Here is an 18,816-nt window from a genome sequence, read left to right as displayed (position 1 = left end):
ATAAATTTTGTTTTATTTTCATTCCAAAATCTACCTTTTTTTTTCATTACAGAGAGAGAGGAAGGGAGGGGCAGAGAGAGAGAGAGAGAGAATCTTAACACAGGGCACAGGGCTCAGTCTCACAACCCTGAGATCATGACCTGAGCTGAAATCAAGAGTCGGACACTTAACCGGCTGAGCCACCCAAGCACTGCCCAAAATCTACCTTTACTCATGTCCTCAAGTGCATTTCTATGCCTTCCATGGGATATGTTTGTTTTGTTCAGCAAAAAGAATTATGTTTATTATTAAGCAAGAAAACAAAAAATATAGAGAAGCAAAAATAAAAATAATTCCTAATCCCACCACCTCTGGAATTGCCACTGCTAACACTTGCAGAGTTTTCTGAGGATAATTTGAATCATTATAAGGCTTTCCTCTAGTTAACAGTGGCAGGGCCATTAGATCGTTGTACCCTATTCTAATGAAAAATGATACTTACCTGATCATCTTTCCAACACCTGATAACACCAAGTTTATTTCTGCCGCAGGACCTTTGCACTAGCCATTCTTCCTGCCTGGAGTACTTCTCTTACGCCTTCTCAAGCTGGTTCCTTCTTGGTATTTCAGGTTTCTGCTCCTTCAGAAGAATCTTCCCTTACCCAACTTCCTCATATTAGAACTTAATCACTTCCAATCAGATTACCCTACCCTATTTTCAACATAACACTTATCACCACCTGATATTTTCTTATTTCTTTAATTATTTATTGTCTGTTTCCTTAACTAAGCTGCATGAAGACAGAGACTGTATGTGTCTTGTTCATCATGAGACTGCCCAGCACCTACCATAGTACCTCACACACATTAGGTAGTCAGTAATGGAATGAAAGATAGGAGTAATGGTGTGAAGTAAAGGGTTTGAACTAAATGAGCCATGAGAAAACATGTACTTTGGATTGTACTGAATGATCCATGCTCTCTTATGCTATCTCTCATAGCAACAGCACAGGGGAGCCTGTAAAGTCTATGGCATTGAAAAGCACTAACTAACCTACACAGGGTTTAAGCCTGAGACTTATTAGCATTATCAATGTGAATGCAGTCAGTTCCCTCTTTTACTTTAAATTAGTCATAGCATTGGAAACACCTTGAATTCATTGACTACCACATGATATAGGCAACTTGAATAAACATAAATAGTGAAGTTTGCCTTTTGTAGTACTTCTATATTCAGCTGAGGCATTTTGAACAAGCATGTTTCTCATAAGTAGTTATAATTTCTATACCTTTTAATCAAAACTTACTATTATGGTATGAGGTGAACATGAAACTCTACCCCTAAAAGTATACTGTAAGCCTAAATATTAGTGGTCAAATTAGTCCTGATCTCTAGCACACTAAGTATTCAAATATCTCTTCCTTCAGAAAGCAGGACTTTTTGATATATAAAGCCCACTTGTCTAAATTCAATCTAATATGGGGGAACGACAGAATAATTTTACCTTTGAAGACTAGATTCAATTTGATTATAATCATGTAAAAAGTAACAAACATCAGAACTTTCTTTAAAGCCAACAAAATTCTTCCATTGTGGGTAGGTATCTGGGAGTTATGTCTAATCTAACTTTTAGGGTAGAAAGGACCAGTACTGATAGGCAATAACTGGAGGCATGGGCTTTGTAGTCGAGAGTCCTAGCTCAAGTCTAAAATTCACCATTTACTAGGAGACCTTGGGCAAGTGGATATGACCTCTTTAAAACTCAGTTCACTCATCTGTAAAATCAGTAACAGTGCCTCCCAAATGGGTTGTAAAGATTAAATAACATATTCATCACCCTGGAAGGTACCTACTACATAGCAAACACTCAACAAAAAGTAGCTAGTATGACTCTATAGATTAAAAAAAAATACAAATTTATTTAACTTCTTTACCAAATGCAAATGCTTATTAAGACCCACTTTGTATGAAACAGGAATTATCTAAGACACAGGACAAGTCAGCTGTGGTGCTGTTTCTCAAGAAGTTCACATCTGGGGGTAAGAGAGATAAAATGAAAACACAAATAACTAGAATCCAGGGGAGATCATGGCTAGATGCTCTAAAAAGTAAAATTGTACAGATTGAGATTCCTTTGGTTGAAGGTGACAAAAACCCAACCCAAACCAGCCTAAGCATAACGGTGACAGATTGGTTCTCGGAATCAAAGAATGAGCCTGAAGGGCTTGGACTGGAGACTTCGTGCTACTGAGGTGCATGGGCTCTCTCCCTCTCCCATTTCTGCCAGTGATCACAGATTTTTGCTTGACTCCATCCATTCTGTTCTATAGCAGTAAGAATTCCTCCTTGTTACACAAATTATGGCTACAATTAGCCCTCAATTCTAATCCTTCCAGCTTAGCCCTAGACCAATTGATATAGCCAGGAGGATGGAGTATTATGATTGCCTTGGCTTTATCTACCCACCTGTAAACTGCAATCAGGGCAGGAAAAAAACTCCCCAAAGGAAGGTGGGACAGGTTGCTGAAAAGAGATAAATAATAAATGTGCAAACAAAAGACAAGTATTGGAAACATGTGAAGAAATTGGATGCGAAACGGTGTGGCTGCTATGGAAAATAAGGTGAAGGTTCCTTTATAAATTAAAAATAGAACTACCATATGATCCAGAAAGCCCACTTCTGGGTTTTTATCCAAAAGAATTGAAGTTAGAATATCAAAAGGTAATAGCACTCCCATGTTCACTATAGCATTATTCAAAACAGCCAAGATGTGGAAACCATCTAAAGGCCCATCATCAGATGAATGGATAAAGAAAATTTGGTATATACATACAGTGGAAAATTATTTAGCCTTAAAAAAAAAAGGACAAAACTTCAGGACATTATACGAAGTGAAATAACCCAGTCACAGAAAGACAATTACAGAGGTTCCAATTACATGAGGTATCTAAAGTAGTCAAATTCACTGAATCAAAGAGTGGAATGGTGGTTGTCAGGGGCTGGGGAGGGGAGGAGGAGTTACTAATCAACAGGCATAAAGTTTCAGTCAAGCAAGATGAAGAAGCTCTAGTGATATGCTGTACAACATTATACTTACAGTCAACAATATGTTATACTGTACACTTAACATGGGATCTGTTCACTTAAATTTTTAAGTATTTTTACCACAGTAAAGTCCACTAAAACAATGATCTGATAATATCAGTCATATTACATCAAGCCAAACAATCCCGCATTTTAGCATGAATATACTTTTTATTATACCATTGGAAAAATGCTTAATATCAAAACAAATGATATTTCTCTAACTTTTTTGTCTGTTGCTTATCTGAGAGGAGCTGGAGAGAAAGCCAAAATTTTTAAAAATATTCTGGCTATAACAGACTCAATCTCTATCAATTCTTGGTGATTTGAAAGTCCTGTGTAGTCAGTGGGTCAATTAAAAAGTAGAAATAGATTAAATTTCTCTTAAGAGACTTTTATTTTTTTATTATTTTTATTTTTTATTTAAATTCAATTAATTAACATATAGTGTATTATTAGTTTCAGAGGTAGAGCTCAGTGATTCTTCAGTTATATATAACACCCAGTGCTAATTACATCACATGCCCTCCTTAATGCCCATCACCCTGTTACCCCATCCTCCCTCCCCCTCCCCTCTTAAGAGACTTTTAACCAAAATCAGAATAACCAGTTAATTCTCTCCAAAATCAATCATAAGCCAGCCAGCTGATCATGAAGAATACTGCTGAGAAATATTTATGCCCAGGATGTGAAACAAACTTCACAAGTTCATGAAACAGGAAAAAAGTCCCATCACCCCAGAGGCATTGTTGGAATTCAATAGAATTCATTGCAGCTCTGACAAAGATTAATAAAATCATCATGTAAAGACAACAGGAGGCAAGCATTCTTCCCCAGCAGTCCACTTGGATAAGGGAAAGACCCATTTGCCTTCCCAATATCCATTCTCCCCTTCTTTCTTAAAAAAAGAACCCCAATTTTTAAGCTGGATACATTGCCACTTCACTAAGAAAACTACATTTCCAAGACCTCTTTGCAGTTTGGAATAGCCATGTAAACTGAGTTCAAGACAACTGGAAGTCCGGCATGGTACTTCCAAGAAAAATGGAGGTGGCACCCTTCTTGTTCCCTCTTCCCCTTTTCTGCTATAGGGAATGTGTATGCAATGGCCGGAGTCTTCTTGGTCTCTGAGGCGACACTGGGAATCTAAGTCTAAGCGTGGCTGAGCAACAAAATAAGAGAAGCTTGCATCCTTAACACCAGGGAGCTGCCATCCCCGCCTTGAACTGCTTCTCTCCAGACTGAAATAAATCTACACCTTGTTTAAGGCACTAATTTTCACATATTTGCTACTCACAGTCAAACCTATAATCCTAATTGATGCAAAAGATGTCCTTAATCAGTACACCTTATTTCACTTGAATTAAAAATCCTAATAGCCTCTTCTCAGTGAATACACAGCCTAATACCATCCTGAAACTAGAAGACGAGTGCCTAATAGTCTTTGAGCTGTTACAAATCTTTTTGTAAGTTTAATGCTACTGTTACATGAATGATAAACCTAAATTAATACAAATGCTTCTTATGAAGAATGTTTTCATTTTTTACTTTAATAATGTTAAAATGCAAAGGTAAATATAAAAATGAAGCTAATATTTTATGTCAGCTCTTTATAGATTTATTGTATAACTTAATCATTTAACACCATTTTAGATGAGTCAGCTCCCAACAAGCTAGCCCTAACAGTTGAATTAATCTAATTGTTCTGTCAATGCTTACACATTTTATGTTAATATTAAAAGGTTCTTCCATGGAAATATTATATTCTTATTTTTAATATGCTGGCAACCCTCTCGAGGAGGCAATATAGTTTGCACCAATGACAATGAATGAATGGAAAAGCCAGGGTTAGGGAGTTTTTGAATTATTTAATGCTGAGACTATGACCAAGTTAAACTCAGAAAAGTTATATTCTCTTTCTTCACAGATGAAAACGTACAGGCCAAAATCAGTGAAGGATATAGCATGAGTCCTTCAACAATGTAGATGGGTTTAACTTATGTCTATACTACATGGTCAAGTGAAGTTGACAAAGGAATGATTTGACTGAATTTAATGAACATTTCCAGTACATTAGTGACTCATTATTCTTTCACCCACCCATCCAAAGTACTGTGAGTACTTACTATGTGACAGGCAAAATGTTAGGTGTTAAGGGTGTAAGGATAAACAGTACATGAAGAAAGGCAAATAATCCAGTGTGAATGGAGGAGAAGGTACATGGGAACATAAATCAGATTTTTCTATTCATTCAGTCAGTCAACTCCCTCAATTGACCAACAATTACTAAATACCTACTATGCACCTGACTAGGAACTATGAATACAGAATCAAATTCAAGCATAAATTTGTCCTACAAAGTATTAAATTGACTAGAAGGCTCAATACTACCTGTGTAGTAGCTAAAATATTATCTATATATGAAGAAGACTTTATCTGTGTCTTAATAAAAAATATTAAGTCCTTATCACCAATCTCCAAAGGAAAAGTCCCCCATCTAACCAGGAGCAGACAACCCTTGTGCAGCAAGATTCTAGGCACTTATCAAATGTTCAATAATGATTACAAATAATATCTATTAATACTATTACTCTTGTGTAAGGCCTAATTCTTCCTGCATAAATGCGCCACAGACCTCATTCTCAGGAATACAGGCCATTCTTTCATTCATTCAGTACGGATTGAACACCAACTATGCGAGGGGCACCATTTTAGACACATGGGGTACCATGGTGGACAAAATAGACAATGATCCCTGCACTCAAGGAGCTTACATTCTAGTGGAAGAAGCAGGCAATGTGTAAACAATAAATGAATGATACAGTATATTAATAAGGGATAAATACTATGAAAAAATAGAGAATATAAAGGGGGTGAGGAATGCCAGATTGGGGGTCAATTGCATTATAAAAAAGGATGGTCTGAGAAGCCCCCACTGACAAGGTGACACTGGAACAAAGATTTGAAGGAGGTAAGTTAGTTACACAGAGAAATGGTAGGAGAGTGGAACCACCAATGCAAAGGCAAAAACATCTGAACAGCACAAGGTATGGCTGGAGGAGAGTGACTTGGGGGAGTGGGAAGGAATAAGACACAAGAGGTGATGGGAATCAGATTACTTAAGGTCTTCTAAGCCATTTTAAGGACTTCAGGTTTTACTCTGAGTGCACAGTGAACTACTGGAGGGTTCTGAGTTAGAAGAATGATATGATCAGACTTAAGTTTTTAAATGACCATTCCAGTGTTAACATTTAAGATAAATTGAAGAATAGGGGGAAAGCAGGGAGACCATTCAGGCTATTATAGTAATCTAGGAAGATGATGTTGGTTTGAACAAGTATAGCAGAAATGAAGGTTGTGAAAGATGGTGAGATTCTGTATATATTTTAAAGTCAATAGAATTTCCCAAACAAAACAAAACAAACCCAAAAAAACTGTATGTAGGATATGAGAGAGGAAATTCAAGAAGTGGTCCCGAAATTTTTGGCTTGAGTGATTGCAAAGATGGAATTGCTCTCAATGGAGAAAAGGAAGGCTGTTGGAAGAACAGGTTTAGTGATGGAAACAATCAATTCAGGTTTGAACATTTTGAATTTCAGATGTTTATTAGCAACCATTTGAATATATTAATTAGAAAATTGAGTCTGGAGTTTAAGAGATGTACAGACTGTGGGGCACCTAGATGGCTCAGTTGGTTAAGCGTCCTACTCTTGATTTTGGCCCAGGTTATGATCTCAGGATTGTGGGATGGAGTGCCATATCAGGCTCCGCACTCAGCTTGGAATTGCTTGAGATTCTCTCTTTCCCTTTCACTCTACCCCCCACCCTGCTCACGTGCTTGCACTTGCACTCTCTCAAATAAAATCTTAAAAAAGAAAAAAAAGATGTACAGTCTGCAAGAATTCCTTCAGTCTTTGGTATTTTGTTATGACAGCCCTCACAGACTAATACAGGGGGACTTATCAGTCTATCCCCCAGTGGAAGTACTGGCCCACCTGGTGTTGTCTAGGTTACTTCCTTTGGCTGCTAGATTGTGTGTGTGTGGCGGGTGGGGGGGTCAGTAACTGCTGGGTCTGTGTTGACTTCTGCTGTTGGGTCAGGGAAAAGGTGGGATGTTGGGGTCCAAACACCAATTTGTGTTCTTCTTATCAATTTTGCCCTACTTTTCCAAGTTCCTGTTGGTTGCCTCTTACATTATTTCCAGGGATTACAGTTGTACTTAGCAAAGAGGAGCGGGAAGAAACCTTCTGGTTCAGACTGAAGTCCAAATACAATTATTTACTCAGTACTGTGTTTACAAAAAATAAAGACAAGCGGGATGTCTCATATTGCCCACAGTACCGAACCTAGTGTTGGACATCTAGTGGAGGCTCAATAAATACCCCTTGGTTAAAAATTGACGTGAATGTCAGTAAATGACTCTTGTAACCTTCTGCAGCCCAACCCCCTAACACCCTAATATCTCTTTCATCTATGAAGCCATAGTTACTTAATCCTAAATATAAGCTCAGTCCCAACCAAGGCTTTGGGACCAAATACTTGACAATCTATTCTGATCAGGAAATGTAAAGAGCTGTATGCCAATAACTGGATATGAATAACTTCATCTCTGATCTTGCTTTAACTTTGTACCCTGGTTGTAGTAGCTGAGACCTTATCATAAATTCCCATTCTACAAATTGAGCTCTGTCCAATTATTGCCTAACTCCTGTGGGCATCTTAATCCAATGATGTATATATATCTCAATTTCTTTCCCACTGGGTTCTTGTCTAGGTCTTGGGTCTTCAGAGCTTGAGGCAGTATCCTTATGGCTGGATCACCATGATCATGCCTGTCTACCTGCCTGAACATCTATCTAATACTTACTGTCATACTTTCCACCTGCCATGTTCTACCTAATGTCAAAATGTCTGCCTGCTGCCGGACCAGCCTGATGCCAGCTGCCTGCTAACTGCTTGTTAAGATTTATACTAGCCACCACCCCAAGAGACCGACAAAGCTGGGAGTAGTTTTGCCAGATAAATATGGGATGTCTAGTTAAATTTGAATTGTAGAAAAAGCATTTTTAGTATATATATGTTGCAAATACTACATGGAATATACTTATACTAAAAAGTTATTTATTTGAAATTCAAAGTTAACTAGGAATCCTGTGTTTTTATTTGCTAAATTTGGCAACCCTTGCTGGAACCATGAAAACCAGAACTCCCAGGTGCTTAATAATATTTTTATTCAAATGCATTGTTCTCTTCAGACGTAAAGATGAGGTTTTTATTTATTCCAATTGGTAATGAGAAACTAAATCACCATGCAAGTAGACTGAAATTAATGTATTCATTTTTCATTTAAAAAAAACTGAAAAACAGACAACTGCTTGTGTCCTAGGCACTACTCAATGAATTCATTGTGGGTAACAGAGTAAGTAGAATTGCATTTGGTTCCAGACTGAAAATTGAAAATTAATGAAAGAGGATGATGGGTGAAGCTTGACATCACCTTGGAGAGGGATGTTCTATTTAACTAGTCAGGTTCATTTCATTTTATATAACAATCTGATCGATTAGAGGATCAGTCAGGTTACATTAATGTCACCTCATTGCTGCAGTCCTAAAAAGCTAGATGTGCACGTATTTGGAAAATACAAACTATACTTATTCCTCAGATTCCAACCCTGGAAAGAGATCAAGAACTCTAGACTTTGTCCAAAGACAATGGCCCATCAGGTTGTGACATAAGGTCCTTCATCAAAAATGCCTGAAACTATGATTCTTCTCTTTTATAAATATCAGAAAGCGTCTGGTAGAGAAAACATTTTCCTCTTTTTTTAAGGATAATTAACATACACTGTTAAATAGTTTCAGATGTATGATATAATGATTCAACAATTCTATACATCTCAGTGCTCATCAAAATAAGTGTACTCTTACTCCCTTTATCTATGTTACCCATCCTCCTACCCACAATCCCTCTAGCAACCACCAGTTTTTTTTCTGGATTTAAGAGTCTAGTTGTTTGCCTCTTTTTTTTGTTTGCTTTCCTTCTTAAATTTCACACATGAGTAAAATCTATGGAATTTGTCTTTCTCTGACTGGCTTGTTTCACTTAGCATTACACCCTCTAGGTCCATCCATGTTATTGCAAATGGCAAGGTTTCATTCTTTTTATGGCTGAGTAATATTTCATTGTGTATATATCATATCTTCTTTTTTTTTTTTAAATGTTTTATTTATTTATTTGACAGAGAGAGAGCGAGAGAGCAGGAACACAAGCAGGGGGAGCAGGGGGAGAGAGAAGCAGGCTTCCTCTGGAGCAGGGAGCCCGATATTGGACCCGAACCCAGGACCCTGGGATCATGACCTGAGCCGAAGGCAGACGCTTAACAACTGAGCCACCCAGGCACCCCTATCATATCTTCTTTATTCACTCATCTATAAATGGACATTTGGGGTACTGCCAAATCTTGGCTATTGTAAATAATGCCAAAATGAATGTAGGGGTGCCTATATCTTTTGGAAATATTGTTTTTGTTTTCTTTGGGTAAATACCCAGTAGTGGAATTACACAATCATATGGTAATGCTATTTTTAATTTTTGAGGAAACTCCATACTGTTTTCCAGAGTAGCTGCACCAGTTTGCATTCCCACCAACAGTGCACAAGAGTTCCTTTTTCTCCACATCCTTGCTAACACTTGTTATTTCTTGTCTTTTTGATTTTAGCCATTCACACAGCTGTAAAGTGATATCTCATTGTGCTTTTGATTTGCATTTCCCTGATGATGAGTGATGTTGAATATCATTTCATGTGTCTGTTAGCCATCTGTATATCTTCTTCATAAGAATGTCTATTCAGGTCCTCTGCCCCTGTTTTAATCAGATAATTTGGGGGTTCTTTGGTGTTGAGTTGTGTAATATCTTAATATATTTTGAATATTAACCTATTACCAGAAATATCATTTGCAAATATCTTTTCCCATTCACTAGGTTGCCTTTTGTTTTGTTGAAGATTTCCTTTGCTGTGCAAAAGCTTTTTATGTGGGGTAGTCCCAATAGTTTCATTTTGATTTTGTTTCCCTTGCCTGAGGAAACATATCAAGAAATATGTATCTACAACTAATATCAAAGAAATTACTACCTATGTATTGTTCTAGAAGTCTTATGGTTTCAGGTCTCACATTTAAGCCCGGAATCCATTTTGAGTTTATTTTTGTGTATGGTGTAAGAAAGTGGTCCAGTTTCATTATTTTGCACGTAGCTGTCCAGTACCCTTTAATATTTCTTGCGGGCAGTGGTTCAGTTTCATTCTTTTGCATGTAGCTGTCCAGTACTCTTTAATATTTCTTGAGGGCTGGTTTAGTGGTCATGAACTCCTTTAGTTTTTATTTGTCTGGGAAACTCTATCTCTCCTTCTATATTGAATGATAACCTCACTGGATAGAGTATTCTTGGCTGTAGATGTTTCCCATTCAGCACGTTCAATATCATGCCACTCCCTTCTGGCTTGCCAAGTTTCTGTTGAGAAATCTCCAGCTAGCCTTATGGGTTTTCCCTTGTAAGTTAAGAACTTTTGTCTTGCTGCTTTTAAGATTTTTTCTTTATCACTACCTTCTACGAGTTTAATTACAATATGTCTTGGTGTTGGACTGCCTTCATTGATTTTGATGGGAGTTCTCTGTGCTTCCTGGATCTGGTTGTCTGCTTCCTTCCCCAGATTAGGGAAGTTTTCAGCTAGCTATTACTTCAAATAAATTTTCTGTCCCCTTTATGCCCCATCTTCAATTTCTTTCATCAATGTTTTATAGTTTTCAGAGCATGGGTCTTTTACCCCCTTGGTTAAGTTTATTCCTAGGTATTTTATTATTTTTGGTGCAATTGTAAATGGGATTATTTTCTTAATTTAACTTTCTGCTACTTCAGTATTAGTGTATAGAAATGCATAGAATGTATAGAAATGTATAGAAAAGTGATACATGCACTCTGATATTTATAGCAGCATCATCTACAATAACCAAATTATGGAAACAGCCTATATGTCAATTAATTGATAAATGGATAAGGAAGATGTATAATATATATTCAATGGAATATTACTCAGCCATAAAAAGAATGAAATCTTGCCATTTGCAACAATATGAATGGAGCTACAGAGTATTATGGTCAGCAAAATAAGTCAGTCAGAGAAAGACAAATACCATACGATTTCACTTATATGTGGAATTTAAGAAACAAAACAAATGAGCAAAAGAACAAAAAAGAGAGAGAGAGGCAAACCAAGAAACAGGTTTATAACTATTGGGGACAAACGAAAGGGTGCGGGGGGGGGGGGGGGGGATGGGTGAAACAGGTGATGGGGATTAAGAAGTACACTTGTGATAAGGACCAGGTGTTATATTGAAGAATGGAATCACTATACTGTACACCTGAAACTAATATTACACTGTATGTTAACTAACTAAAATTTAAATAAACACTAAAAAAATTCCTAGCAGTTATTTTTCTTTCTTTTTTGAGAGTTAGAGAGCAATTCACCTTTAAAACAGATTTCCTTGGGTGCCTGGGTGGTTCAGTCTGTTAAGAATCTGCCTTCGGCACAGGTCATGATCCTGAGGTCCTGGGATCGAGCCTTGTGTCGGGCTCCCTGCTCAGTAGGCAGTCTGCTTCTCCCTTTCCCTCCATCTCTCCCTCCCCTCATGCTACCTCTCACTCTGTCTCTCTCTCTTTCTCTCTCTCTCTCAAATAAATAAACAAAAATCTTTAAAAAAAAACAGATTTTCTTTATTCTGGAAAAAAATCTTGCAATATCCCCTTTAAATTATGTAAATGTAAATCAGTATTCTAACATTTTTCTTAGATAAGGATGTAATTGGATACTGTCATAAAGTGCAGGAGGAAAAACTGACAATGGTTGTTTTTCAATACTCATACTGAGTGATTGTAGATAGAGTTTTTCTTCTCATACCCATGCATATTGATTTGTACCCTTAAGTTTATGTAGGAACCAAGGATCATTATGGCAGAATGAGTAGAATTTCTACCTCCCACCACACTGCAGTTCAAAAATACAGTAGTAAAACCAATCTGATGGGTGGGATGGCCCCTAATGAGGCCAGAGGGTCGAAGACTAAAAGGATTCCTGGGGGAGAGAGAAAAGTCTGGACTAGTGACACAAATGCAACACTAGAAGTCAAGCTAGTTCTAGTTGAAGTGGTGGTTGATGTATCTATCAGCTTTTGGTGGCCTAACATTATTAGTGTTATGGTTGTACACTGAGGAAAACCACTGGGGTGTGTGTGTGTGTGTGTGTGTCTGTGTGTGTGTGTGTGTGTGTGTGTGTGTGTGTGTCTGGGTGTCTGAGAGAGATTATCACAAGTTATAAGTCTTGAGGCCCATACCAATTAAGATGTAGAAAATCCTGAGATGGTCATAAGACCAGGAGGTAGGGTATGTTATCTTTTACTCCAAGTTCCAATGGGGCAGCAGAGGCAACAGCAGCACCAGCAGTGGGAATCAGGGCTTAGTTTCTGTAGAGATCCCAGACCTTAGGTGCAGAATAGCAACAGCAATTAGAACATCTCTTTTCAGAAAATCCTCAAAGCACTTCGGGACAAGAGGTCTATAACCTACAATGATAGAAACATTAGATTGGCAGCAGACCTATCCACAGAGACCTGGCAGGCCAGAGAGGACTGGCATGATATATTCAAGGTGCTAAATGAGAAAAATATGCAGCCAAGAATACTATATCCAGCTAGGCTGTCATTGAAAATAGAAGGAGAGATAAAAAGATTCCAGGACAAACAAAAACTAAAAGAATTTGCAAACACGAAACCAGCCCTACAAGAAATATTGAAAGGGGTCCTCTAAGCAAAGAGAAAGCTTCAAAGTAACATAGACCAGAAAGGAACACAGACAATATAGAGTAACAGTCACCTTACAGGCAATGCAATGGCACTAAATTCATATCTTTCAATAGTTACCCTGAATGTAAATGCCCCAATCAAAAGACACAGGGTATTAGATTGGATAAAAAAGCAAGACCCATTGATATGCTTTCTGCAAAACACTCATTTTAGACCCAAAGACACCTCCAGATTTAAAGTGAGGGGGTGGAAGACCATTTATGATGCTAATGGACATCAAAAGAAAGCTGGGGTGGCAATCTTTATATCAGACAAATTAGATTTTAAACCAAAGACTATAATTAGAGATGAGGAAGGACACTACATCATACTTAAAGGGTCTATCCAAAAGAAGATCTAACAATTGTTAATACCTATGCTCCTAACATGGGAGCAGCCAATTATATAAGCCAATTAATAACAAAATCAAAGAAACACATCGACAATAATACAATAATAGTAGGAGAATTTAACACCCCCTCATTGAAATGGACAGATCATCTAAGCAAAAGATCAACAAGGAAATAAGGGCTTTAAATGACACACTGGACAAGATGGACTTCACAGATACATTCAGAACATTCCATCCTAAAGCAAGAGAACACATATTCTTCTCTGGTGCACATGGAACATTCTCCAGAATAGATCCCATTGTAGGTCACAAATGAGGTCTTAACCAGTACCAAAAGACTGGGACCATTCCCTGCATATTTTCAGACCACGATGCTTTGAAACTAGAACTCAGTCACAAGAGGAAAGTTGGAAAGAACTCAAATACATGGAGGCTAAGAGCATCCTACTAAAGAATGAATGGGTTAACCAGGAAATTAAAGAAGAATTAAAAAAATCATGGAAACAAATGAAAATGAAAACACAACTGTTCAGAATCTTTGGGATGCAGCAAAGGCAGTCCTAAGAGGAAAGTATATAGCAATACAAGCCTTTCTCAAGACACAAGAAAGGTCTCAAATACACAACCTAACCCTACACCTAAAGGAGCTGGAGAAAGAACAGCAAATAAAGCCTAAACCCAGCAGGAGAAGAGAAATAATAAAGATCAGAGCAGAAATCAATGAAATAGAAACCAAAAGAACAGTAGAACAGTTCAATGAAACTAGGAGCTGGTTCCTTGAAAGAATTAATAAGAATGATAACCCCCTGGCCAGAATTATCAAAAAGAAAAGAGAAAGGACCCAAATAAGTAAAATCATGAATGAAAGAGATCACAACCAACACCAAAGAAATACAAACAATTATAAGAACATATTATGAGCAACTATATGCCAGCAAATTAGATAATCTGGAAGAAATGGATACATTCCTAGAGATGTATAAACTACCAAAACTGAACCAGGAAGAAATAGAAAACCTGAACAGACCCATAACCAGTAAGGAAATTGAAGCAGTCATCAAAAATCTCCCAACAAACAAGAGCCCAGGGCCAGATGGCTTCCCAGGGGAATCCTACCAAACATTTAAAGAAGAATTAATACCTATTCTTCTGAAACTGTTCCAAAAAATAGAAATGGAAGGAAAATTTCCAAATTCATTTTATGAGGCCAGCATTACCTTGATCCCCAAACCAGACAAAGACCCCATGAAAAAGGAGAACTATGGACCAATATCCTTGATGAACGTGGATGCAAAAATTCTCACAAAATACTAGCCAATAGGATCCAAAACTACATAAAAAGGATCATTGACCATGACCAAGTGGAATTTATTCCTGGACTGCAAAGTTGGTTCAACATTCGCTAATCAATCAATATGATACAAGACATTAATAAAAGAAAGAACAAGAACCAGATGATCCCCTCAATAGATGCAGAAAAAGCATTTGACAAAGTTCAGCATCCTTTCTTGATTAAAATCCTTCAAGTGTAGGGATAGTGGGTACATACCTCAATATCATAAAAGCCATCTATGAAAAACCCACACTGAATATCATTCTCAATGGGGAAAAACTAAGAGCTTTTCTCCTAAGGTCAGGAACATGGCAGGGATGTCCACTATCACCACTGCTATTCAACATAGTACTAGAAGTCCCAGCCTAAGCAATCCAACAACAAGAAGAAATAAAAGGCATCTGAATCAGCAAAGAAGTCAAACTCTGACTCTTTGCAGATGATATGATACTTTATGTGGAAAACCCAAAAGACTCCACCCCAAAACTGCTAGATCTCATACAAGAATTGAATAAAGTGGCAGGATATAAAATCAATGCACAAAAAGCAGTGGCATTTCTATACACCAACAACAAGACAGAAGAAAGAGAAATTAAGGAGTTGATCCCATTTACAATTGCACCCAAAACCATAAGATACCTAGGAATAAATCTAACCAAAGAGGCAAAGAATCTGTACGCAGAAAACTATAGAATACTCATGAAAGAAATTGAGGAAGACACAAAGAAATGGAAAAACATTCCATGCTCATGGACTGGAAGAACAAATATTGTGAAAATGTCTATGCTACCTAGAGCAATCTACACATTTAATGCAATCCCTATCAAAATACCATCCACTTTTTTCGAAGAAATGGAACAAATAATCCTAAAATTTGTATGGAACCAGAAAAGACCCCGAATAGCCAGAGGAATGTTGAAAAAGAAAAGCAAAGCTGGTGGCAGCACAATTCTGGACTTCAAGCTCTATTACAAAGCTGTCATCATCAAGACAGTATGGTACTGGTACAAAAACAGACACATAGATCAATGGAACAGAATAAAGAGCCCAGAAATGGACCCTCAACTCTGTGGTCAACTAATCTTCGACAAAGCAGGAAAGAATGTCCAATGGAAAAAAGACAGTCTCTTCAACAAATGGTGTTGGGATAATTGGACAGCCACATGCAGAAGAATGAAACTGGACCACTTTCTTACACCACACACAAAAACAGACTCAAAATGGATGAAAGACCTCAATGTGAGACAGGAATCCATCAAAATCCTTGAGGAGAACACAGGCAGCAACCTCTTCAATCTCAGCTGCAGCAACTTCTTCCTAGAAACCCCACCAAAGGCAAGAGAAGGAAGGGCAAAAATGAAGTATGGGACTTCGTCAAGATTAAAATCTTTTGCACAGGAAAGGAAGCAGTCAACAAAATCAAAAGACAACATCGCCAAAGGCAAGGGAATCAAGGGCACAAATGAACTATTGGCACTTCATCGAGATAAAAAGCTTTTGCACAGCAAAAGAAACAGTCCACAAAACCAAAAGACAACCGACAGAATGGGGGAAGATATTTGCAAATGACATATCAGATAAAGGGCTAGTATCCAAAATCTATAAAGAACTTATCAAACTCAACACCCAAAGAACAAAGAATCCAATCAAGAAATGGGCAGAAGACATGAACAGATATTTCTCCAAAGAAGACATCCAAATGGCCAACAGACACATGAAAAAATGCTCCACATCACTTAGCATCAGGGAAATACAAATCAAAACCACAATGAGATACCACCTCACACCAGTCAGAACGGCTAAAATTAACAAGTCAGGAAATGACAGATGTTGGCAAGGATGCAGGGAAAGGGGAACCCTCCTACACTGTTGGTGGGAATGTAAGCTGGTATAGCCAACCTGGAAAACAGTATGGAGGCTCCTCAAAAAGTTGAAAATAGAGCTACCTTACGACCTAGAAATTGCACTACTGGGTATTTACCCCAAAGATACAAATGTAGTGATCCGAAGGGGTACATGCACCCCAATGTTTATAGCAGCAATGTCCACAATAGCCAAACTATGGAAAGAGCCTAGATGTCCATTGACAGATGAATGGATAAAGAAGATGTGGTGTATATATACAATGGAATATTATACAGCCATCAAAAAAGGGAAATCTTGCCATTTGCAATGACACGGTTGGAACTGGAGGGTATTATGCTAAGCAAAATAAGTCAGAGAAAGACAAGTATCATATGATCTCACTGATATGAGGAATTTGAGAAACAAGATAGAGTATCATAGAGGAAGGCAGGGAAAAATGAAACAAGACAAAACCAGAGAGGGAGACAAACCATAAATCCAGTACAGGGTCTACTAAACAGGGCTCAGTCTAGGTTTATGATCTTTAATCAGCAAGCTTTGTGTGTGTGTGTGTGCATGTGTGCATATATGCGTGTGTGTGTGGTTACGACCAGTTTTGGTGAAAGTCAGAATTCAGTTTTTATTATGCCTTAGCAAGTACTGCCATAAAGAGCTTTCTTGTTTCTTTCCCAAGTGTCCATTTGGTCAAAAGAACCTATCTCTTTTCCATCAAATACAAACAGGCTCATTATGACAAGATTCTTTCCACCACAAAGTGCTTTCTAATTCAAAGCAAAAACCAAGGCTCCTTTGATACACTTTCAATTTAAGTCAAAATACCTTTGAGTGCAAAGCACCTGGGTGAAGTAGTCTCTGTGAGGCTGACCTGCATCCAGCATTAAGTAGAGTCAGTGCCTGGGTCACCTGAGCTATCTACAGCCATGCGGATCTGCCCAGCCAAGTCTGTCCCTCCCAAAAGTAAAGATAAATGTTTTTACCATTATTCCTCAATAAGTCCCCATACCCTTGAAACAATTTTCATTCCTCTCTGCATGACAATAGGAATAGAGTATATCCTATCTAAGGAAAGAAACTGTAAACCACCAGGACAAGATCCCTTGTGGACAGGATAGGAACTCTGGGAACTACACTTTGAGAAAGAGTGATTAAAGTAAGTCTAATGGAACAGAGGCAGAAAGTAAAGTAGGAGGTCTTGGTTCAGGAGGACAGAGGATACGGTATGGTAGATTAGATAACAGGTTCCCAAGGATCTGCCCTTCTATCCCCTTTAAAAAGGATTATACACCCACACCCATAGTGCTATGTGACTTGCAATGTCTCATATGCAAGGGGTAAGTGGTTACTTTCTCAGTCCAGTGATGCTGTACGTGGCCAGTGGGATGTGAGTAGGCATGACATCTGTCACATATGAGCAGAAGTCTTAAGCTAAATTGCATTGTATAACTGTGATTCTTACTTTTATCCCTAGGCCATGAATGTAACACAGCCCAAACAGGGACTGCTCCTTCAGCCTAGGTTCTAGAATGAGAAAATGCATGAAGCCATCTCACAGCCAAGAGCAAACCCAGACCCACCAGCATGTATCACAAGCAAGAAAGAAATCACTGCTATAAGTCACCAAGAGCTTGTAGTTGTTTGTTACTGCAACAGAGCTGACTAATACAGAAAGGATGCCAAGGCTGTGTCCAGAGACAAGGTGGGAGGGTAGATGAGCTGACATGGAAGACAAGTATGTTGCAATAATTCTTTTCTCAATTCCCAGGATCCACTCAAGAAAATTCTATGTCCTTGTATCACAGAGAGGCATTAAGATCTTTCACTGTTGCCCCCAGGACTAGAGTTTTACCATGTCTCTGGGTGATCTAGTATTCATTCCTTGGAGTCATCCTCTGTTCCTTGGGTCCCCTAGAGGAGGAAATTCATGTCAGTAGAGCTTTGCATGAATGGACTTTTTTCCTCCTACTACCACTATCTTCACTGCAAAAACAGGAAATCAGAGCTGACTTGTTCCAGCAATAGTGGGAAAAGGATGCAGTTACCCAGCAATATCTCTAAGTGATTTATTAAAGTTAATTTAAATATTTATTGTCTCACAATACTTTCTTGCATTACTTATCACTGGAACACGCTTTTTTTTTTTTTTTTAATACTCAGCAGTAGAAGCAGGTGAGCCGATATTTTGAAGCTATTACCAACCAGCGGCCAATCAATGTAATACAAGTCAGCTAAACTTGACCTTATACAAAAGAATTTTCACATATGAACAAAGATCCTTTTTCTTTCTATTAACATCTCTTCTCCC

General features: G+C 38.0%; 1 long non-coding RNA gene across 1 annotated transcript in view; it reads right to left on the bottom strand.

Annotated features, from left to right (window-relative positions):
- Positions 1-18,360: 18,360 nt before the first annotated feature.
- The window catches only part of LOC141371735 (uncharacterized), a 103,326-nt gene continuing 102,870 nt past the window's right edge, over positions 18,361-18,816 (bottom strand). Inside the window, exon 3 of the long non-coding RNA XR_012376912.1 lies at positions 18,361-18,419. This is a non-coding gene — a long non-coding RNA (uncharacterized lncRNA). The remainder of the gene's footprint in view (positions 18,420-18,816) is intronic.

The sequence above is a fragment of the Callorhinus ursinus genome, unplaced genomic scaffold (genome assembly GCF_003265705.2).
Source record: "Callorhinus ursinus isolate GAN/ISIS: 27379988/994484 unplaced genomic scaffold, GSC_fseal_2.0 scaffold91, whole genome shotgun sequence".
NCBI classification, from domain to species: Eukaryota; Metazoa; Chordata; class Mammalia; order Carnivora; family Otariidae; genus Callorhinus; species Callorhinus ursinus.
The sequence above is the reverse complement of the archived record's forward strand: the minus strand, read 5'-3'. Positions and strand labels throughout refer to the sequence as shown.